This window comes from Pimephales promelas, chromosome 25 (genome assembly GCF_988280905.1).
Source record: "Pimephales promelas chromosome 25, fPimPro1.hap1.1, whole genome shotgun sequence".
In the NCBI taxonomy this organism is placed as follows: domain Eukaryota; kingdom Metazoa; phylum Chordata; class Actinopteri; order Cypriniformes; family Leuciscidae; genus Pimephales; species Pimephales promelas.
Window position 1 is genome coordinate 11,217,572 of NC_142793.1, and position 24,683 is coordinate 11,242,254.

At 37.8% G+C, this 24,683-nt stretch overlaps 1 protein-coding gene across 5 annotated transcripts in view; it reads right to left on the reverse strand.

The window, feature by feature from the left end:
* Nucleotides 1–24,683, reverse strand: part of lingo1a (leucine rich repeat and Ig domain containing 1a) — a 120,880-nt gene that overhangs the window by 10,822 nt on the left and 85,375 nt on the right. Inside the window, exon 1 of one of the 5 annotated variants that reach the window (XM_039669767.2) lies at nt 19,361–19,701. The exons of the other annotated variants lie outside the window; for them this stretch is intronic. The gene's annotated coding sequence lies outside the window, so the exon portion shown is untranslated. Of the gene's footprint in view, nt 1–19,360; nt 19,702–24,683 lie in introns of those variants that run through there. 5 annotated transcript variants of the gene reach the window in all.

Below are 24,683 nucleotides of genomic sequence, written 5' to 3' on the forward strand. Positions count from 1 at the left end.
TCTCTATTCTGACATGATTGCATTTCCATCTGTTGCATCATTTACTATTATATATTTATGATACATCTGAATCTATCACAATACGACAGTGAATAACTGCAGTCTGGAACAGGACGGTGTTTCCCAGCGGCAACAATCCCACTTAAAGATGGCAGCTAAATATCTGAGTAGCAGAATCCTCCTCACATCTGTCACGGCTATAGGAGCAGCACGCTAAGAGTCTAATCTAGTTCAGAATCAGCCAGTTCACTAATCCTGCACACACACACACACGTGCACCAACACAGATTCAGGTGGACTTATTTCACTCAGCTTCATGTAGGTCAGTTCAGCACACGGACACCTCACAGGACAAAGTTAAACACACTTGGACAAGAATAACACAACTCCGGCTCATCCGTAAATCAGTCTGATTAATGGACTTAATGAAGCTCTGCTGTTCCTTCCAAGTGACTTAAATCTCTTAAATCCGCTCACCAAAACATCAAGTACTGTTTTGTTTGCCAATTCATTTCATGACCAAAAATCACTCTGTTTTTAATTATGAATAATTATTTTGTATCTGCATTTTTTTTAATGGGTAAATGTTTTTTTTTTTTTTAATTTATTGTTTTTTCCTAGTAATAATAATGTTTCTACTGAGATATCCAGGTAATGTCACACATTTCTCAATGATCTCAATATGACCTCAAAATCAATTTCCAAATTTCCAAAAATGAAAGTTAACCATTTAAAATTAGTAGAATTCACACATTTTTTAAAACAAAAATATCGGAAAACAGACTGCACCGTAAAAATTAGTATGACTGAATATGTTAAATCTAATAATTAAAATTGAGGCAACAGATTACAATCAATATTATCAATTAAAAAAAAGAATTGAGTAAAAATGAACCAAATGAATTACTTAAATAATGATTATGTTAAAACACAACCAACACCATCAGATCAACTTATTTGTTCATCTGGCTGTTATAATTCACGTATAACAGCCAAACAACATCTAAAGTTAATGATTTAAAGGTCAAGAGCCCAACTAAAACACATACTGATCACGATAATGGTGACTTAAAAATGACAGTTTTCTCGTTTAATTCTGCTTGTTATCTTCAGGTGTCTTCAATGATGGCAATAAAAAAAAAGAGTTCTTAATTCATCTTTGACGTCAGTCTGTTTTTACGATTTTTGTTTAAAAAAAGTGTAAATTCTACTCATTTTAAATGGTTAACTTTTAAGTAATTCATTTGGCTAATTATTACTCAATTCTAATTTGTTAAATTTAATTAATAATGTTGATTTTAATCTGTTGCCTCAATTTTATTGATTAGATTTAACATATTCAGTCATATTCATTTTTACAGTGTATGTGAATAATTATCACATTAGTGTCTATTTTAATTACTTCTTACACTGTAAAAAATATTGTTGGTTTAACTTAAAAAAATAAGTAACCTGGTTGCCTTAAAATTTTAAGTTCATTAAAATGGAAAAATTGAGTTAATACAATGAAGGAGATTGATTTAATCATCAGAAACTCAACAGTGTATGATCTTTAAGGTACAGCAATAGTGACTGAATCAATGGCGTGGGTTTTTGGCGGGGTTATCTGTTTGGCAGAGCAATGGAAGTCAGTGTTCAGGAAATGCATTTCATTATTTTTTACAATTCCGTTTGGTGACGCAATATTAGCACTGAAATCACACACTTCACCTTAGCTTTTCTTGAACAAAAAAAAAGTACCTTTGGGCCTTTAAAGACACAAAAACAAACAACCCAGTGCTACAATAGAAAGGCTTTACTTCACTGCAAAACAAGTGTCAGGAAAAAGATTGTATGGTTCACTTAAAACATTCATGTTATGGTTCGTGTAAAGAACATGGTGTTCAAGACTGAAATTCAGAAAACACACACACACTCAATCCATTTCTTATGGTCCGTGACTGAATCTGCTCATTTATTTGTTGCACTTGCTGCAGAATCGCCCGAGTGTGACTGAATGTTCCCTCATTAGAGAACCTCTTCTCGCCCTTTCTGCTATTATTTTGTCTGTAAAGTAACTCTGGTTCAGGGAGTGAGAGCTTCAGATCTGACCAGAAAAAACAGCTTCATCCTCCAGTCCTAACAGCTCCTGAGAGCTCAAACATCTCCGGTTTCACTCTCTCTGCTCTGTCATCCTCTGTTTTTCTCTCTCTGAGGGGAGGGAGACACATTGACCCTGAAGCTACAGAAGAAGAGGCATCAACACGAGCCCACAACGGCCGCTGGAATCAGGAATAACGAGGTCCAACACACCAGACATCTCTGCGCTGAGGAATCAATCACACAGGGCAGGTTTTCTCGCCGGATGTGAGACGAGTCTTACAAACAGAGTAGACGCACAAACATAAACCTTAGTCTCACTGTCTATTGTCTACAACTGGGGCAGCAACCTAACCGAAATGGAGCCTCGTAATAATTGATCTGATACGCTCTTAATGGGCAGAAACTCCATTAACAATCCCTCCCAGGCCATTAAGTGAACTGACTAGCCTTAAAGGGACTTGCACTCAGTTGATTCAGATAGAGTTTGCAAAACTAATGACTTGCACACAAAACTAGATATTTTCTAAATGTAACTTAAAAAACAAATATCACAGTTTTGCTTCTAAATTTGAGGCATCGTTCATTTTGTGTAATGCTACGTTCACACCGGACACGAATCGCGCGTCAAATTCGCGCCTGACGCGTCTAGTTTGACGCTTGACCACTTTGTGTTAATTCGCGGCGTGTCAAGAGCGTCAGAATCGAAATCTGTTGGCGGCCATTGTTTTTATGTCGACCGAGCATTCATCAAGAGAGTTACCGCTCTGTATTTACTCTGGATAGCAGAACAGCGGCGTGGGGATCATCGTCACCGTATATTTGAGTCCACCGGACCCTTCGGAGGCGAACCGTTTTGGCGAGTTTCACCATTTGCTCGCTCCAGGAGCTGCGCTGGATGTCGGCCGCTGTCAGCGGTACTTCCGCCTGTCACGCGCCCAGTTTGATGACCTGCTGTCCTGCATCAGATCACCCTCGCCCTCATCCACCTAATCTAGCTGTCATTTATTTTTGTTTTGATGATAAATAGAGCCAGCCTTCAAAAGTTATTAACCTGTCCTGTGATTTTTTTTTTCTCTCTCTCACGTCCAGACACGAATTTATGCACATTGTCTTTACAACATAATACTGTTTCATATAATCTAGCTATGGAATGAATAACATTCAATACAAAATGAACATGTCTCGTAAATAGAAAATGTTTTAAGTGATAAAACATTTGCTTTGTTGTGCATAATCCCACCATGCATTTAGTCATATTAACAAAATAATTTATTGAAGCATCCAGACACTTCACCACGTGAGCAAGCAGATAGGCTGCTGATTGGTTAACGCGGCGCGAATTCACGCCAAAGTTCAGATTTTTCAACTCGGGCGGCAGACGCGAATTTGCGTCAAACGCGTTAATGCACAAATGGCACTAACTGAATCATTCGCGCGTAAAGGGCCTTTCACACAGGACGCGGAATCTGTTCAGGACTGTTCAGCGTTGCCCTTCAGATACAACGTGACTTGATCTGACTTGATATGAATATTATATATATATATGCATAAACATCGAAATCAACACACAAATCATGAGCTCAGTTCTTTTTAGAATAAAACATTTATTCAAATACTAAAGCTGACACAAAGTAACAAATTATATATATATAAATATATTTTAAACACACCTGACATGCCAACTTGAATGGAGATGTCTCCATGACAGCTTTTCTGATGATGTCCCTATATGACCTCAAACTTGTATCATAAAGCTCGGGAAATTCCGACACACACTAGCCGTTCGTCCATTTTGATTTCCGTGTTTGTTTGGATGTCCCGTTTCTATTGGCTGCGCTGGTAATCGTCACAGAGCGCAGTGGCAAAAGTTAAACTATTTTGAACTTTGACCGCGGCATGCGCGCGAGGACGTCAATGGTGCGCACCGCTGCGCTTGCGCTCAGGTCGACGCAGAAACAAAACGCCTTCGCGCGGCGCAAGCCATTGAAATGAATGGGTTTCATAGCGGCGCGTAGCGCATACCGCGTCCTGTGTGAAAGGCCCTTAATGCGCCAGACGCTCAATTCACGCGAACTTGACGCGTGAATGAGGCGTATTCGCGTCTTCCGCGCCGCGCTCCACGCCTCATTCGCGCCGCAGGAATTTTTCAGGCGCGTAAAGCGTCTTTGCATTGACTTAACATTGAAATCATTCGCGCCTGACGCCCTATTCGTGTCCGGTGTGAACGTAGCATAAGGCCTTGTAATACAGAAAACCAGAATCGTAGATCCAGTCATAAAAATGTAATTTACAATTAAACATGGAACATCACAGAATTTAGATACATTTAGCAAAAAAGTAGGGCTGTACACTCATGCCTGGTTCAGATTACACGATTTTTTTTGTCTGTCCCAAATAGATGCCTGTCTCTTTTACACGCCGGGTGTGGCTGCCGGTTTGGGTAAATAAAAGCAGGTCTCAAATAGAGAGAAAATTGAAAATCCGCCAGATTGTCCGTTTTTTGGTGGCCGCCAAAGCAAATTTTTGTCCCGCCAAAGCCTATTTTGATCGGTGAGTGATGCTGCGCTTGACAAGATGCTTAACAAGCAGAGAGTGAGCGAGCGAGTGCACGGACGCGCGCACACTCTCATGTCTTCGAACAACACGAGCGCTGTCTTGCTCTCTCTCCCTCGCATATCAAATCAATTGATAGTAAAAGGTTGGAAGACCGCAGTTTCACGTAGAGCATTTGGAGATTTTTAGAGATTAGAGACTCAAACATCTCAACACTAAATTATAAAGGCCGGTCTCATATACAAGCCGGTGCAGTTCAACGATTTGGGAAAATAAAAGTCCGGGCTATTATTAGAAGTTTTACGGTATAATTTTTCTAGAGTACTGAATCTCCAGATCAAAACAGGCAAAAAAAAGCACAAACAAGTGACATCATGTAAGCACAATATGATGGCAGGGAAAGAGTTAAGTAAGTTGATAAGTACAAACAATAACAATAATGATGCTTGCCTATATTTAGCACACACAAATACTGGGTCAAATAGTGCCTTTTTACCAAATGAGTGTGTCTACAATGCTTCATCCTGAGGGAATATGTTCAAATCAAGCTAATTCTGGCAACTTCTTTTGAAAGGCTTCTAGTTAGTCATTAGCTGGACGACTAGCCACAAGCTAGACAAGTTAATAACCAGATAGCATGTTCCAAAAGCATCGGCCTGGATTTTCCAGCAGGGAACAAACTGACAGCAGGGACTAAAAATGATTTAGTGGACTTTCACGGGTTATGTACTGAAGTTACGCAACACATTTGCACGGAAAGAAAAGAATGCCATCTATTGAAGTAGACTCTGAAAAACAGTGTAAAAGGACACCAGCGGTCGCCTCGTTCTAGGTCCCGCATTACAGGAACACCTGTCTGTGAAAACATATGCGCTCCTTCCCTTTTAGCTAAATAAATTTCTCTCACACTTATTTTCTTCTCTGAATAAATGAAAAGCGAGACGCTTTGGGGAACAGTGAATGAGTCATGAGATAGAATGAACTGAGAAACCCACTTACACAAATATACACACACAGAGGATGTCCTAGTGCGTATTATGTATTACACAACAGTAGTCATCAACTTAGGCCTTTTTACACTTGAAATAGGTAACCCGGGTCTTTCTAAAACCTGGGTTAACATCCAGCAGTGTCAGAGTCATTGATTGGACGATAGCAGCACACAACCTGTTTACATAAAGGCTCAAGCATTGCGCATCCTCATATTATATATTGCTGACTGTACTAAGTTCATATACTGAATTTTCGGACTTTAAAGGAAAGAATGAAAGTCTCTTCACTTCAATTGTCGCATTTTCCGCCACCATTTGACATTTTTCACCTCAAACGCTGAAACTAACGTTTACTCAACACGCAGTGTTTCTGTGACAATGAGGGTTTATCGTAGCAATGGGGTGAAAGGGATAGTCACTTTTACTCACTCTCATTCTAAACCTGTTCGAGTTTCTTTCTTCCGTTGAACACGAAAGAAGATATTTTGAAAAATGTTGGTAATCAAACAGTTGACGGCAGCCTAGCCATTGACTTATAGTATTTTTTTCCCACGGAAGTAAATGACAAGCGTCAACTGAACTACTTAAGGGTGAGAAAATGATGACAAAATCTTTTGGGTGAACTGTCCCTTTAAGTGCAGAGTGAGAAGCCATTTATTGTCTTTATAAGGTCATCCCATATCAGTTTTTGCGTAACTTTGAGGACAAAACTGAAAATATCTGGTAATGAGAGCTGGGCGAAAAAAAAAAAAAAAAATCGATTTAAGATTAGATTCAATTCCCTTCAAACCATTAAAACAAAATATCTGCAAACAGTAAGTAAATTGCAAAGGCAACAATCAAAATTTAGCGTCAGTGGGGACAGTCTTTTTTTTTTTTTTAAAGAATTGGTTATGGTTAGTATAAATACTTTTGTTTAGCAAGGATGCATTAAAGTGAACAACGGTGATATTCAGTATATTAATAAATGTTACAAAAGATTCAAATAAATTTTGTTTTTTTCAACTTTTTTATTCATCAAACAATCCTGGAAAAAAATAAATCATGATTTCCACAAAAGCATTAAGCAGAATAATTATTATTTGTAACAATTATTGTTTCAACATTGTAAATGTTTCTTGAGCAGCAATGATTTCTGAAGGATTATGTGACTGGAGCTTTGCATCACAGGAATTAATTACATTTTAATACTCAAATAGAAACCAGTTATTTGAAATTACTTCACAATTTTTTTGCTGCATCAATTCTGATACACTCTCAGAAAAAAAGGTCCAAAAGCTGCCTTGGGGCTGTACCTTTTCAAAAGGTACGCTTTTGTACCTAACGGGTGCATATTAGTACCTTAATGGTACATATTAGCACCTAAACTGTCCATATTACAACCTAAATGTCCATATTACCACCCAAAATGTACATATTAGCAAATAAATGTCCATATTAGCATCTAAAATGTCCATAGTAGCACCTAAAATGTACATATTAGAATCTAAATGTATATATTGGCACCTAAAATGGACAAAAGTTTACCTTTTGAAAAGGTACAGTCCCAGTGACAGCTTTTGGACCTTTTTTCTGAGAGCGTAGTCTGGATCAAGTGGTGTCAGGAAGAGGGAAACCTGTTGCTCATGAGTTTGTGAATTTGCCCATGATGCATCAGACTGACACTCATCTCAGAGTCTTAACATTTTTTTGGCAGATGCAATTCAAATAATCAATTTCCCAGCATGCATTTCTCCAGGCCTCCTCTTCCTGCACACAGAGGGTGATTACCGGCTCATAAAGTAATTTCATTCCTTTGTAGACTTGATTAGATGTAATTTGAGGTTTCTGTAGTTATTGGCGCTCTCTTTATGAATCTAAAAACACATTTTCTCAAACAATTTCACAATTTTTTCAACAATTTTTGTTCAAGTTTGAATAAAATGATTGCTAAGTATAGTCTACATACTTAGGCTTGCTATGGTAAGTCTGACTCTGTTAAATGCACATTTTGCCCATAAACTCTGGAGCTTTACAGCCACTGAACTACATTTGTTATATAACAGAAAAGAGCAGCTTGGATTGGACGACTCTGTTTATGACCCATACAAGAAATAAAATTGTATTGGTGAGGGTATGGAAGCCCATTTCAGTCTTAGAGATAAAAAATGAATTGGGTAATGACTGTATATAACAAGTAGAAAAAAAGTTATACAAGTTTGGAATGACATGAGCATGAGGGTGAATAAATGATTTTTGGGTGAGCTGGCCCTTTAAAAAACGATTTGTTAAATTAAAGAAATTTTCATTGTCACATGCCATAAAAACATCATCATAATCATAATAATTCCATCTATCAATCTGAAAAGGAAACTGTCTGCACTGTATTATACAGTATATAATACACAATGATTCTCATTCATAAAAAAATCAGTGCAAATTGTTCCTAGTCATTTTTAATAGAAATGGTTTTACAAACAATACACACACACATTTGCTTGTGAACGAGGCCCATTGTATGATTTTGTATTGAATTTTAAGCCTAATATAGCACGCCACATAGCATAGCTGTATCCAAAAGTTCCCAGTCGTGACACATAGATCTATTCGGACAAGGTTCGTATAAAACAAACTCAGATATTGATTTCGTTTTTGTTCACATGCTCTTCTTCCCCCCCCCCACACACAATACTGTGTGTTTCTTGTCAGAGAGGACTCATTACAGTGTCATTTTAAAGAGCTCTTTTAAATTCACGCTGTACCGCCTGATTCACTCTTGGCTCTGATTTAGATGAAATGTATTCAGACCTGCACCAGTAACGACATCCACAAATGTGCCAAATGACACATTCGGCGCAAGGCGTTTAGCTTTGACACTCTCTGCAGAACATGTTAATGCCTTGATGCCCATCAACAGTATCGATCAGCATCGATCGACATTCTCAAACGCCAGGCAATTTTGAAGTGGCTGCCGGCTTTATAGCTGGCCGTTTATGGTAAATAAGACTAGTAGACTGTCTTGGTCAAGCTAGTTAATCTTAGACCTGCTAAATAAACCGCTTCATCACCTTGAGGAATGTTCCAGGTTAAGTTCAAGTTCAGCTCCATCAACAGCATTTGTAGCATAAAGCACAAAGATGCATTTACACTTGTCCCTCCTGTTCTTTAAACACGACTAATAGAATGGATCAAGTCATGAATGGCTTTTCATTGATTTTGTTACTAAGCTAATTAGTAAACAGAGTCAAAGCTTTGCATGAATGTGAAACGTACATTTTTGCATGAATTATTCAGTAGAAACTTGTTATTATTTGATCCATAATGTTCTATAAATCAATCATCTTTTCGAGGTTAGACGACTCATTCTTTTTAGTAAGTTTGAGCCTTCTTTTAAAGGTGCAGTAAGTGATTTCTGAGAAACGCTGTTGAAGGTCAGAAGAATATCTAAGTGCTGATCAGGCTAGATTAGTGCTGGGCAGTATACCGGCTCATAACGAAAACCGGTGTATATTTTTGTTATGATGTTCATTTTTAATATACCGCCATACCGATTTATTTCAGAACGAACGTTACACTGCGCAGCCAACACTGTTTCACTTCTAAGCAGCGACGGTGAGTCTAGGGTAAATCAAACAGCAGTGCTCTGGTGTTACGTTACAGGGAAGGTGGATGCTGCAGACCTATTTTCAAATGACGAGAGCGCACTATTGTAGCGCGAAAGTAAATCAATATAATGCGCGAGCGCGAATCTCTGCTCGCGTGTGGAATATCGCTCGCACGCTCTCAGTACACGCGGCTTTTGTAAGAATAGTTATTTTCTCTGCGCTCGCTCAGAGAATCCTGCACATAAAATGTGTTCAGTGCAATCGCGAATCTCTCCTCTTCTCCAGAAAACAATCTTAGGTTTTCATAACGTTCCCATTAAGTTCTAAAAATTTTATTTCGAAATGTTCTAGGAACATTCACGACGTCCAGTTTTTTGACGATGTATTAACACTCTTGCTTGGTTATAAGAATGCAATTATAACGTTAAGAAATAACAATTTTAGGTTATCCTGGGCGCTATTTTATTCTACAATATTAACTAATGATGATAAAATAGACCATCTTAAGTCAATTTATTGCAGTAATTCCTCTCTCAACCAGTAGAAAATGATTTGAACGCCTGATTATTAGGGGTGTAACGGTACACGTATTCGTATTGAACCGTTCGGTACGAGGCTTTCGGTATGCATTTTTGAACCGAACAGTTCGTTGGATCATTTTTCCTGCCGACCAAAATTTCGTTATTTCAAATGTAGGAGCGTTGCGCGTGGCAAGCGCACTCATAATGTAAGAGACGCTGGCGTGACTACAACATTGCCCAACATCGATACACATATTCGTATTGAACCGTTCGGTACGAGGTTTTTCGTTTCGGTTTTCAGAACGCATTTTTGAACCGAACAGTTCGTTGGACCATTTTTCCTGCCAACCAAAATTTCGTTATTTCAAATAAAAAATTATATTGGATTAATATCGGTATGTTTACAATATTACTGTATTGGAAACGTACCGAACCGTATCGAACCGAACCGTGACACAAGTGTATCGTATCGTATCGAACTGAACCTTGAATTTTGTGAACAGTTACACCCCTACTGATTATGCATGAAAAAAAAAAAAAAAACGTCATAAACCGGAAAACCCTAACCCTAACCCTAACCCTAACCCTAACTGCCCAGCACTAAGCTAGATCTATAGGACTCGCGTTAATATTAGAAAAGCTTTCCAGTGCTGGAGAGACCGAAGCGGGAAGGCATGAAAACAGACGCTGTGGTTGTGTTGTTTCCACTTCATTCGTGAGTAATATTGGTTTTGCTGTTTCACAGAACCAAGATATGCTGTTGTAATGTTAGCTACAGGAACAGGACTGTTTTGAGTGTCAGCTATGATAAAGAGACATCAACTCTTGCATTTTGGGGGCGGAGCAATGAAGGAGGGTTGTGTTTGTTTGGGTTGATTTCAAATACTAACAATGTTTGTCAGAAGTTGTAATATTGGATTTAACTTTATAGAAGCAGTTCTACCACAATAAAACAAGTAAAAAAGTAATGAATGGTTTTTGTGAGTACATTGAGTAAAAGGAGAACATTTGTGCTGGATCAATCAAATGTACTGGAGCAAGCTAGAGCATACGGATATATAGAATTGATCTGATAGAAAAATCCAATATAGCCTATATCTAATATACTGTATATCCCAATATATATATTTTTGAGTCAAAGGTGCCGGAATGCCGTTCCGAATCGTTACATCTCAATCGAAGCCAGAAGATTCCTTTAAGCTTGTGTGACCCGGGTTTATTCCAGCAGGGATGTGGTTCATAGAGCCGATAGTCTTCCTGTGAATCCATCAGGGAGTTTGTATAGTGGAAGTTGAACTGCATTCGGCTCAAATATGGAAAGGCTCTTGATATCACACCGTCATCCACCAACAAGCTTCCTGTCTGTGATGTTAGCGTATCATCCACGTCTATCTATCTGGAAATGGAGCACAACCACACCTCCTTTCTTTTTCCTCTTTAAGGGATCACACACACACACACACTTAGCTCAGTTTTCACCAACAGTTTTCTGTCTCTCTCAGTCAAGCTCATGAATCGTGGTCTGTCTCCAGGCGTCTGCTGAATGCCGCACACTCATCGTCTCCTGAAACACAAACCCTCGGCTGAGATCACATGACCCCTGTAACTCCACCGCCTCTACAACGCTCTTTTCCAGTCTTCAGAACACAAACCTCGGCTCGCTTTCTATTTTAGTCGCTGTCGATTGATCTGAATGATTCAGAGAGGAGGATCAACAACGTAAATCAAACCAACAGAACACACTCTTCATAGGCATCTACATAGGTTAAAGGGACACTCCACCCATTTGCATTAAGCTTTCCATTGTCAGAAACCCAGTTATACTATTGAATGGTCGTGCACACTCTCTCATTTTCCCCTGAGAAAAGAGAAATCCGCTACTTACCTCTTTTAGATCCTCCAACAATGATGCAAAAATCTTCATTTTACGTCATTGTAGGAGGAAGTGTAAGAGGGGGATTTCTGTAAAGACTACAAGCACCAGATCTCCCTCTTTCAAACCCGCCCATAGGGGGTTGGACCTAATGCGCTAACAGACCAATCACAGATCAGTGCCAGTGCGTTTGATTTCACCGGCAGAAGCTTTTTGAAAATATGGACGAAGGTACTGAATACGCAGACGGATGCATTATGGATAGGGTTGGGATTACACATAGTGTCGGCCATCTTTTTTTGGAAGCTAAGCTAGCAGGCTCTTGTTCTGTGGAGAAACTTTAGTAACTTTAGGGATTACCGTCCTCTTTTTCCTGGACTTGTCCGGAACGTCGATGTCCGGGATTCAGCTTTTGCTTTCTGCAGTCGCCATTCATTGTTTACATGCACAGCTTTTGTTTCAATCTAACTGAATTCATTCCGATTGGTGAATCTGAATGTAGTGTTTACATGAACGCTGTCCGTTTTAACATTGCTAAGAAAATTCCCGCTTCTCCGTGAGAGATACGAGACCGGTGCGTCTCACAGGTGTCGCTCATCGGTAATCCCGCCACTGGCCTCGCGTCGTTCTCACGCGGCCTTCACTCGTCCTGCTCGCGACTGTAGAACGCAAAAGCCGAATCCCGGACATTTTGGGCGATCTCGAAACTCACTAGTTGCCTAGACTTGTTGTTTAACAACTGCGCTCTGTTACCGGTAGGCGTGGCCTCCTAGGGCAGCGAAGCAAGTGCATTCTGGGAGTTGTTGTCTTTCATCCACATAAGCCAAAAATACATTTTCTGGCTTTTCTCAATCTAGAAAGCACCAAATTCAAAAATAATTTCAAATTCCTTCTACACAAATGACCCATTTTAAATACACATTCATCTTTCCAGAGGTGAAGTATGGGCCTCTTTCACCATAATAATCTACTGATGCACTACAGCGTTTATCAGTAACTATCAGTGTCGATCAATGAGAATGATAGTTGGAAATACAGTCAATTAATTGTATAATACTACTTAGCTAATACATTAAATGTCTGAATATTTAGTATATTTAGAATATTATATTCTTATGACTAAAATGAATGAATATGATGAAATATTGAGTAAATACTGAATAAATTAAATTAAATTACATTTTCATCAAAAAACAAAAACAGGATAAAACAAAAAAGGCGGGGCTTAGCAAAGCTTCCTGAAGAACTATCTCACAACCAATTCGTGCGAGTGATTAAAAGGTGGCTAATTCGTACAATTTGTCTAAACCCACGGGATGGGTAGGTTTAGGGGCGGGGTCAGGGGTAGGGGTCATTCGTACAAATTCATACGAATTTGGTCCCTCGTAAAATATGTACGATTTAGCAAAAATCATACGAATTTGTACGAGTGAGATCTTACGAATTTGCCACCTCGTAAAATTCGTACGAATTTCCGTGAGATCGGGTTGAGAATACGGCCCCATTAAGACACACCCTCCTCATCCGATATTCTCCAAGGAAACATCAATTATCTGAGCCGATGCTCTCGTGCAGACCTCGCACAGTAAATCCAACAGGACTGCTGATGAATACACAAATCCAATTAAACAAAGCGTTAGCCTGGGAATGCTTACCTCAGCCTCTTCAACACACCTTAATCGGAGCTTTAAGCAGCATTACTGCACGGCTCCACTGTCCTGAAGAATTTATGACCACTCTGAACACAGCTCGCAAATGCCAATCGCCTATATACGCCTAATATACACACTACACACTACACTCACACACGTATGTACACACAAACCTGATGGTTGTTGCCATCTCATTCAGCAAGCAAACCAGCTGCTGAGCTTTCATCGATCTAGTGGCCTGAGAAGAATACTGATTACACACACACACACACGTCCCCAACACAAGGAGACACAAACTTGAAAATACTTAACATGCTTTCGCTATAAGTACTCCACACACATTTACACACATTAACACATCAAGCACCACCCACATTAACACATCGAGCTCCGCCCACATTAACACATCAAGCACCGCCCACATTAACACATCAAGCTCCGCCCACATTAACACATCAAACTCTGTCTATATTAACACATCAAGCTCCGCCCACATTAACATATCAAGCTCCGCCCACATTAACACATCAAGCTCCGCCCACACTCACAATCGATCCACATATTTTTGTGTGATGACTGTGCAGGCTAAAGCAAAATATATTGTTTGTAAAAACTAAACGAAAACCGTGAGCCAGCAGAGCCAACAGCACATTCAAGTACTTGCCTAATAATTTCAATTAACCTTGATATTTTTTAAATAGTAATAAAAATATATTATTGTTTTGTTTAGATTTCCATATGGATTATTCATTTCTTAAAAAAATATGAAATTTTCTAAATCATAATGTATCCTTTCATATTTTTAAATAATTATAAAAACGTATTTTATTTATATTATTAATTTGATTATTTATTTATTTAGTTATTTATTAAAAATAAATATGATATGATATATTTTTTTCAATCAAATTTCCAAAATCAAAACTACAGAAGCGTTTGAAGAAAAAAAATCTACTCTGTTTTTCTGAATTAACGAGTTAATTATGTCAGAATTACGAGAATTTTTCATAAAAAGTTTTTGGTCTGTTTTTCTGAATTAACAAGTTCATTATGTCAAAATTATGAGAATCTTTCCTTGAAAAAAAGTTTTTGCTCTGTTTTTCTGAATTAACGAGTTAATTATCTCAGAATTACGACAATTTTTCATAAAAAGTTTTTGCTGTTTTTCTGAATTAACGAGTTCATTATCTCAGAATTACGAGAATTTTTCATAAAAAGTTTTTGCTCTGTTTTTCTGAATTAACGAGTTCATTATCTCAGAATTACGAGAATTTTTCATAAAAAGTTTTTGCTCTGTTTTTCTGAATTAACGAGTTCATTATCTCAGAATAACGAGATATTTTCATGGAAAAAGGTTTTTGCTCTGTTTTTCTGAATTAATGACTTGACGATCTTAAAAATTAGGATTATCTGAATTCATAGTGATTTTTTTTCAAGAATTCTGAGATAATTAACTCATTAATTCAGAAAAACAGAGTAGATTTTGTTTCCTCAAGTGAATGCAGTACGCTTCCCTCCAAAATGACTTGTAGGGGCTTACATCATGTCATCTGACACAGGTTATTTATTGCCTATGGTATCGATTAAGTTTCATTCTAAAAGTTTAGATTCCTGCATTGACTCAATCCTATCGCCCAGTCACAATACAGGCGCTGCCCACAGACAGACTTCCACAACACGAGCACCACCCACAACCCAGGCCCCGCCGCACGACTACCTGACATTTCCAAGTCGTTCCCATAGAGTCTTCCATTGTGATTAACATTTACTCAGCAGGCCTACAGCATCTTCTCCCCGCAACACTAATGAGCTCTGCTGGCTCGTTACTGCCAATTCATTTCCAGAACATCCTCCGAGTCATCACAAAAACATGAATCCTGCCGTCATGTATCATACATATAAATGCAGTTTCATGTTGCTTTATGAAGATGTCTTTCTAGCATTTAACATTTGCTTGAGAACATCACTAATGTAACAATGAATAGAGGAAGAGTCCTCAGACAGCGCAGCGCAGATTTTTAAAATAATTTAATTTGGATCCACCATCCCTGACTGTTCGCTAAACAGACAGCAATTTAAATTTCAGGAAACTAATGCAAAACTAATGGATAAAATAATAGTTATTCAGTGAGGCTTTTCTCCTGGGCAAAAAGCATTTCATTTAAAGATTAGCGGTAAGCTGCTCTATTTCTCTCTCTCGCTCTGACAATGAGACTGTAAAGTGATTTGACTTTAAAGAGCGAGTGGTAAATGAGCGTGTGCGAAACAGGAAGTAATCAGCAATAAGACACAATGGCACAAGCTCCTCCCCTTCACACGCCCCCCACACTCATTTGCATAACTGTTTAAACGCTTGTAGTACATAACTCAATGAATCCAACTTTAAACATAATTTCCATTGTGTACATAAGAATATCAAAATCTACAGACACAAATTAAGTTCATAAAAAATTCTACGGGACAGTTCACCCCAAAATTAAAAGACTCCAAAAGTAGTCAATAAGACGTGTGCACTATATTACAATGAATCTTTTCAGAGTCTAATTCATGACGGATTCATTCTTTTGAGCATTTTTTTTTTTATTGTTATTTCAAATTATTTTATGTAGGCCTATTTATATACTGGAAATGATCACAAAAATGACTTTATATTCAAAACTCAAAAAAGTAGTTGATTCTGATCAATGTCTGATTTGTGAATGATTCATTCTTTTGAACAAATCTTTTCAATGAGTCAGCTGATTCAGCTCACAAAACCAATCTCAAAGATTCAATCCCAAACTGGAATGATCTGGTTTTCAAAACCAAGAAATTCACGTTTATTTGCCATCTTCAGGGCTTTCATGAAAACTACAGATTATACTTTCACATTTTTGTATCTCCGCCCACGGACAGTCGGATCTTCAGAGGGTTATTACCAGAACATATATTGTAAGGGTAGGTTTCACTGAAAATTGTATCCTATTTTGCCAAGACTCTTAGAAAAAAGGGTTCATTGGGATTCTATATATGAAGCACAGGGTTCTTGACTCGACTCCAAAGAAACTTTTATGCTAAAAAAGGTTCTATGACAAGAAAGAACCCTTTTGGCACAAAGGTTCTTTATAGGCTATATTATTCATTCATATATTACATTATTCCGCAACATAAACTGTAGTAACATAATATCCCATTTTAATCATGCTGATTTTTGGAGGAGAAAAACTAAAATGGCACTCTTCGTGTGATATTGATAATATGTGATCATTCACATGCATTCATAAATACATTTTAGGGTCTTGATGTTTGTCAATAATATGAAATATTTAATCCGGAAAGGACAAAACAAATGATAATGAATGAACCGAAAAGGTTCCATATAGAACCTTTTTCCTGCAAAGAACCCTAAAGGGTTCTTATTATTGAACCCTTAAAAATGGTTCTGTATAGAACCTTTTAGGGGTTCCAAATAGAGTTGTAAAAAGTAAAAATGGAACAACAGCTTTCTTCACTGTACGCGTCAGCATTTTTGGATAGCAGTTACTTTCCGTTTTTGGCCTTTAACACTCATTCGGGTCATTCAGTTTGAAGTGTTAAATACAAACACAGATGTTTTTCAGATTTTCACGCAGTTCTCTCCATATTTACAATTCTCTGCAGGCTTCAACGCACTGGATCCTTCACTGATCAATGTCTGATTTGTGAATGATTCATTCTTTTGAACAAATCTTTTCAATGAGTCAGCTGATTCAGCTCACAAAACCAATCTCAAAGATTCAATCCCAAACTGGACTGATCTGGTTTTCGGGACCAAGAAATTCACGTTTATTTGCCATCTTCAGGGCTTTCATGAAAACTACAGATTATACTTCCACATTTTTGTACCAAAAGTAACTCAATCCCGCTAAACGTTTACTCGTTTGAATTCTTGCACCTCGGAACAATACAAGTCGACATCAACATGACTAAAAGTTTCCCAAGAAGTATTTCCTACTAAAGCAAGATGGTATTTGACTTGGGTGAGCCTATCCATCGCCCGACTGGTGGGAGTGGCCTTGGACGGCAACATGCCCAGTGCATTATGGGTGTTGATGTTTTCCCATCTTTTTTTCTCTCCTCAGGTAGCACCTATTTGGTTTGGAACCCCAAATGGTTCTTTGATGTTTCTTTGAAATCACAGCGAAAACCCCCTTTTGGATTTATTTCTACGAGTGTTTATGACGACAGAACACGTACTGAAATCCGATGAAACAAATCGTATTGGAACACTTACTTTTACAATGCTCTCGAATCCATTTTGTGTGTTCACCTTCACCTTATGAGTTTTGAAACGACATTGGGCTGAGTAAACGATGACAGAATTTACATTTACCGGTAAAGTATTACATGTTTTACTTGCTCCCTGAGGATTGGCGATTGCAGCCAGATGCTGGGTATCCTGAGAGTTGGGTGAATGGAGAAATAACACACGGTCACCTTGATGGCTATACAGATGAAATCACATCACACTGTGCTGCAAACGTGTTCATCAAGAAGCCCAGTCACACAGCTTGAGTTTAAAGCCAGATAGCATCTACCATCAAATAAAACACACGAATTTCATCGAGATTCATCCAGGCCCTGACGGAATGACTCCAGTTTTGTATATCATATTATTTGCACACTGGAGTAATGAAAGTGATTTCCCGTTGACACGAAGCGAATTGATTCTCCGTCGGTGCCTTTATTGCTCCACGAGTGCCGTCGATCACACTGATTACATTTGTAAAAACAGCGATCACAATGAAACACACTTTTTTTTTTCTTTTTTTTTTTACCATTGGAGAGAGTGAAGTGCAAAAATTTTCGGATGACGCCGGTAAGCACATTGTCACGTCTTTTTACAAATGCCCACGTGGGCGTAACAAACGGCGAGTGCACTCTTCCGAGCCCTGCGTTTACCAGTTTTATGTGTATAGGCAACGTTTATTCACAAGGCCCCTGAATTCATAGCTCACACGGAGGAAGTGATATTTGGACCATGTATTTCTGTGGGAAATCTTTCAGCTCCTGTGAGATTTATAAGAAGAACTAATCCAACAGCAGCAGACATAACGGATAGCCACCACACACACACACACGCACACACACACACAACTCAATATAGCCCGAGCCAGCTGGGTTGAAATTGCCCAGACTGATTTAATATGCCGTGTGGACAGAGATACCACAGCACCTGCCATCAAATACTCAATTCCAAATCAGATCAATTCAGAAATCAACTTCACTGAATGGGCACAGTACTTATTAAAGACAGCTGCTCATTCTAGAGCACTCAACCAGCCTTTTAGATGATTCGACGTCATTGGCCAATCATTCTGAAGCCTTTCTGCATAGATCTTCACTAGCATCACAGGTCAAATTCAACATTTTTGGCCGTTAGATTTGAAGTTCAAGGGTGTTTTTCTACATTTTGTGAAGGTATAATGTTATAAAAATGACATGGCTTGGATTATTAGCCTACCTCTTATGTTAGATCAACAATAACTCATATTTTATGCATTTATATGAAGGCCTTAAATTGAATACAGTACACTCTTAAAAATGAAAGGTTCTAGCATATGGTTCCATGATTTCATAAAGAACCACAAAAGGTTCTTTAATCTTTATTGTAGTTCTTTAGCTTTTTTAAAAATAAAAAATGTTCTTCACACTAGAAATAAATTGGTTGTTTCTGTTCGTTGAAAACTTCTTTGGGAACCAACAATGGTTCTTCTACGGCATCGCAGTAAAAATCCCCATTTTGGAAACTTTACATGTAAGGGTGCATATTAAACTATTACAAATCTAGTTATAGTTAGTAAGTATCAGTTAGTTAGTTAGTCAAGTTATTATAAGTGTTGATATATAATATTATATATAATATTATATATATATATATATATATATATATATATATATAATATTATAGACATACACTACATACACGAATGATGTTTAATGATGTTCCTTTCTTTTTTGCATAATATATATTGTTAAATATCACGTTTATATATATACAAGATACATAACGTTATCCCATTTTGGCTGTCACACGTGTCTCTCACACACACACACAATTAAATCGGAAGCGTTGAGAACTTACAGCATCATGTATCGTTGCAATAACACGTACGTTGATATGTTCATCTTATAAAACGCGACGATCCGTCCAGAAAAACCGCTGAAAGTGCTTATATCCGTGTATGATAAACCCTGCATATATCACAGAGGATCCTCATATTGGCACATAGCCTACATAAACTCTCTTCATAGGATCACAGATATCATCATCGTCATCTTCATCACATTATCATTTGTCGGGTGATCGATGCGCTCAACGAGTCGCACAGATATTCTGCTATCCTCCGTCTGTCCAAGTAAAATCACAGCGGTGATTCGGTCTGCAGTGTAGACTCACCCCGCGCCGAATGAGAGACAGCACCTCATACACACACACGCGCGGCGCGCGCGCGCACACACACACACATACACGCGCGCGCGTCTCCAGTCCCGTTTATTCAGTCTCCAAAATGTCTCTGAACAAATAAACTGCTGCGAAGCGTGCGTCTGAGAGAGATTCTCACGCAAATGCTGACAGAAAAGTGTCTCTTCCTCACAGTTTACCATGAGAAGCACATTTCCCGCCAAATCTGTAGACCAGTTCTAGCCAATGATGAAATATCGATATTGAATGTAAAAGATGAAGCCTATAGGAAGCTTTCTGACATTCAAATTCAGTTTTTTAAACTAACACCAAGTTACCACAGTTTAAATCCATCTGAAATACTTTAAGGAAGCTGCATGTATGATTTGTTTTTAAATGAACAGACCCTTACAGAAACACTGAGGGTATACAGTATTGAAGTAGTCAAGCATTTATTTATTCAGCAGATGGTTTTAATCTAAATGACTTGAGAATAATACAAGTATATGACAAGACAAAACACTAAAAAAATGTGGTGATGAACAGTAGCCTAGCATTGAATATTCATCTGTTTTGGTCACATGACTTTTACACAGCCGCCATAGGCTATTTATGAACAAAAAGCAATAACAGTGAATTCAAAAGCACCTGAGAAGCAATATCAATAAAAATGTCGATCACTGGGTTTGAGCCATACAAGTCTTAGCAATAATTTATAGGCCTACAGATCTGTAGTCAGCACACACATAGCCAAATATCACATGCCAATGTTCCTAAATATAGCCTAGGCTACTTTGATCCATACAGTGGCGAACGGTGGCTTTTAAGGAAACAATTCTCACAAAAATGAAAGTTTGGTCATTTTTATCACCCTAGTACCAAAACCTGTGCCTTTCTTTGTTCTAACAAGAAGATATTTTAAAAGTGCACAGTGTCTCTTTTTTGGGGGGGTCCATGACTCCATAGCGTACTAGTCAAAGATGTCTGAGGTAAAATTTTCTAATGAATGAGTAACTTCACATTTTTATATGAAGAATATCAAAGTACTATGGTATTACCTTCTGAAATCCTCATTGTACACATGTACCAATCTTTTTATTCTAAGGAAAATGTTCAGAATCATTCTTTTCCTGTTGTTGACTGTAGTACCAAACATGAGGTCATGGGGGCGCTGTTGCTCTCACTCAGATCGCTGTGCCTAAAAAAAAAAAAAAACAATTTTCCAGGCACCTTAAGCATCTGCCTGAAGAAGCTGTTTGAACACAATAGCTGTGAGCAGCATAAACAAACGGCCTCCCATGACATAACAGCTGTCTGTTTAAATTCATAGGGGTCAGTGCACATCACACGCACCCATAACTGCATTCAGTAAATGGGCGTCCCAGGATTTTCAGCTCCTCTCGGCGAGATAAATCAGATTAAAGCTGCGTTCAGGAGATTTTCCAGACAGACGTATGCCTGGATCGATGGTCTTATTCCGACTGGGCTGCATTAACAGATGAGTTATGAGAGATTTCTGCACTGGTATGCAGAGACTACAGGATTGGAGTCACTTAACACCTTGAAATGTGTGTGTGTGTCACAGCTAATAAGCCACCAGTGAACCTGTCGTAAGATGGGGAAAACGGTAACATTTGAGAGGTTGAGAGATGTTTCCAGGATCCAAAATGATCATAAATATGAGCTTTAGCTTTAATTCATGTATAAACTTAAATATATTATATATAAGCTTTTGACTTAATTTTTTAAGTACAATCAACTTGGATGTTCAAGTAATTAAAACTATACATTAAACTGACTTAAACAAATTGAGTTGAATCTTGTATAACAAAAAAAGTTGAATATTGCTTAACTTATTTTGAGTTAAAATCGTTAAAAATGTTGTTTGTCAAATGATGTCATTTGAAGGTAGCCAATCATGTTGTCTGTTCATAATATATTCATTTTGGTGTTGAATGAAATCAAAACATTACACCCTTTTTATTTGCACAATACTTTCATGTTTAATGTGTAATTTCATTTTTTTTTCTAGTGATAGAATATGTTTACGAGCTGTTTAATTCATTAAATTTAACCAAAATCAGAAAAATAATTCAATTAAAACTTAATCCATCCCTAAAAGGTTCTATAAGAAGCTCTCAGGTTCCATAATTCAATTAAAACTTTATCTTCTAGGAATCCAAGATCAAATTTTTTAGTGTCTAGAAGACCAATGAGTGGCGTCAGATGTTTCTTTAGTACACCGTTTCGATCTTTCAGTGGAAACACTCACAGCACTCAGAGAGAGTTAAAGTATATTCTTAAAATTCAACTTAAACCATGTAAAAGTGTTTTATTTACTCGCCAGAGCCAATTTGGACTCTCATTTGTTGCTCGATGTCTGTGTTGGGTTCTCCAGCTGATTTTTTGTGACTGGGGAAAATGAGACCGACAGGAATAGAGCCGTCAGCCCGGAGAAAACAAACATCAGAATGGCATCTTCCAAACCACATGATTTATTTCACAGTTAATGTTGGAACAGCATGACAAATCTGAACGGTTTGTAAGGCACAGGACGTCGTGATGAGGGCAGACGCACATTAGGCCTAATCTGACGTATGAGCGACACTTGATATGATCTACAAGTCTAGTGTGACACAAACTCTGTCTGCGCACACAACGGCTTTCGGTTTCAGAATAATCCTGCTCTTTTGCTCTCTCCATCTCCGTCTCGCCTCTTTCCAGGGCTAGAAAGGTCAAAATGACGCACAGAATCCAACACAACACTCTCTAGTAGAGAAACTAATGGCTTCTACTGACAAAATAAGACAGATTTTTGATTATTGTCCACATTGTGTCTTGCATAGCCAGACTTTTGACTAGCAGCGTAAATTATTCTGGCCAAGAATCTGACCCACCATCTGACCAACATGTTAAGAAAGCAAACATAGCTGTACTTGCCGCTAATACAAAATAGTTGATTAATAAGCAGTCGAGGGGGAAAAAAAAGTAAATTTGTAAACATACAAATAATAGCAGAAAATAGTTAATGACTCAGTGGTATTGGTATGCTGCTAAAATAGTATTAAATAATAACAATAACATTAATTCATATAATAACGCTGTAATAATATTTAAAAAAACATAAATAATAATAATGAACTATTATAATAATTCCATAGCAGTATCTGTATGATGTGAATGTTTAAATAATAAAATAATATTAAATAATAATAATAATAATAATAAAATGTGTTGGCATGCTGGTAATGCTTTGCATCATTTATAAATGATGAATAGTTTTAATCTACAATGTAAAAAAATATTTTCATCAACATTTTTTCTTTTGTCAAATCAACTTAGATAATTTATGTAGTTCAGATAACATAATATTTTGAGTTTCTGGTGATTAAATGAATCTCCTTCATTGTATTAACTCAATTTTTCCATTTCAGTGAACTTAAAATTTTAAAGCAGCCAGGTTACTTATTTTTTTAAGTTAAACCAACAATATTTTTTTACAGTGTACTAGGCATCTTGAACTAAATTCTAAGTTATCTTTTAAAGATTTGATACCACTAACCTAGCAAATTTGTAAAAGAAAATAGGTCTTCCTCAGTAGTTTTATCAATATAGTACTGTGTTAAACATGACCACTAGAAAAACCTGCACACTCCGAGAGTTTTGGCGAAGCAGCCAATCAGATTTGAGCTTGTCAGATCGAGGCGAGCGGAGAGAAATGGCTTGGCTCGCTTGAGCTGGGCTCATACACAATACACTATGTTGAGATATTTCTCTTTGTATTACTGATGGCATTTCCCCGCCGCAGGCTGCAGTGCACAGACAGCAATAGCTACTTTAAAAGATGTTTCAGCACAGCACTCATCTCATCTGGAACCAACAAAATCTCATTCTCTTGTTCTGTATTCTCTAGCTATGCTGGTAACAATCATATCTACCCATACTGACTTAGATCACTCACTCACACACACACACACACACACACACACACACACACACACAACTGCATCTAATTTTACGATCACCGGTTCATGGTCAGAGAAAGCTGGAGCCTACACTGGAAAAAAAAATTGTTTTAAGGTAAATACACATTATGTAAGTTTAACTATATATTAACATAATAAGTGAAATGAGTAAATCAAACCTCATCTTATTACGTTAACTTTACTTAATTACATTTTTTTTCTCAAAAGCTACATTTTATTAAGCAACAATGTGCTTATACTTCCAACCCGATCTCACGATCAAGTCGTACGAATTCGACGAATCATTAAAAAGGAGCTAATTCGTACGAATTCATACGACCTCGCTCGTACGAATTAGTGCGATTTTGCTAAATCGTACATATTTTACGAATTGGCCAATTCGTATGAATTCGTACGAATGACCTACCCCTTACCCCGCCCCTAAACCTACACATTACGTGGGTTTAGACAAATTGTACGAATTCGTACGAGTGAGGTCGTACGAATTAGACACTTTTTAATCATTCGTCGAATTTGTGCGAATTGGTCGTGAGATAGGGTAGTATACTTCACATTTCTGAAACGCAGCTTCAAATTAAATGGAAAATAGCACAGATAACACTAAACAGAACTGTAAACACAACTCCTTGAAAACTATTTACAAACCTTACAAGTTCCCATTCCTGGCCAGAGCCTACTTTATTATAAATGTGGGTAAAATAGCCAATGGCCACACCCACAAATACAGTGGCCACTCCCACAAAACACAACGCACAAATCAGCTGACATTAACTTCAACTCATTTACATTAGCCAATTAAAAGCACAGAAAATCTATATTATTTTTTGTAAAATGAACAGGAAAGAGGGCAAACAGTACAAAAAGGTTTTTTTTTTCAAGGTAGTCACTGAATGGAAAAACCCCTGAACTAGTTTTGGAGTGACCTGTTTTTCTCCGTCTCTGAGGGCACCAGTCAGGTTGGAGAATAATATGTCGTTTTGTGTCTGGAGAATCATGTTCAAATCCTGCCTCCAGAC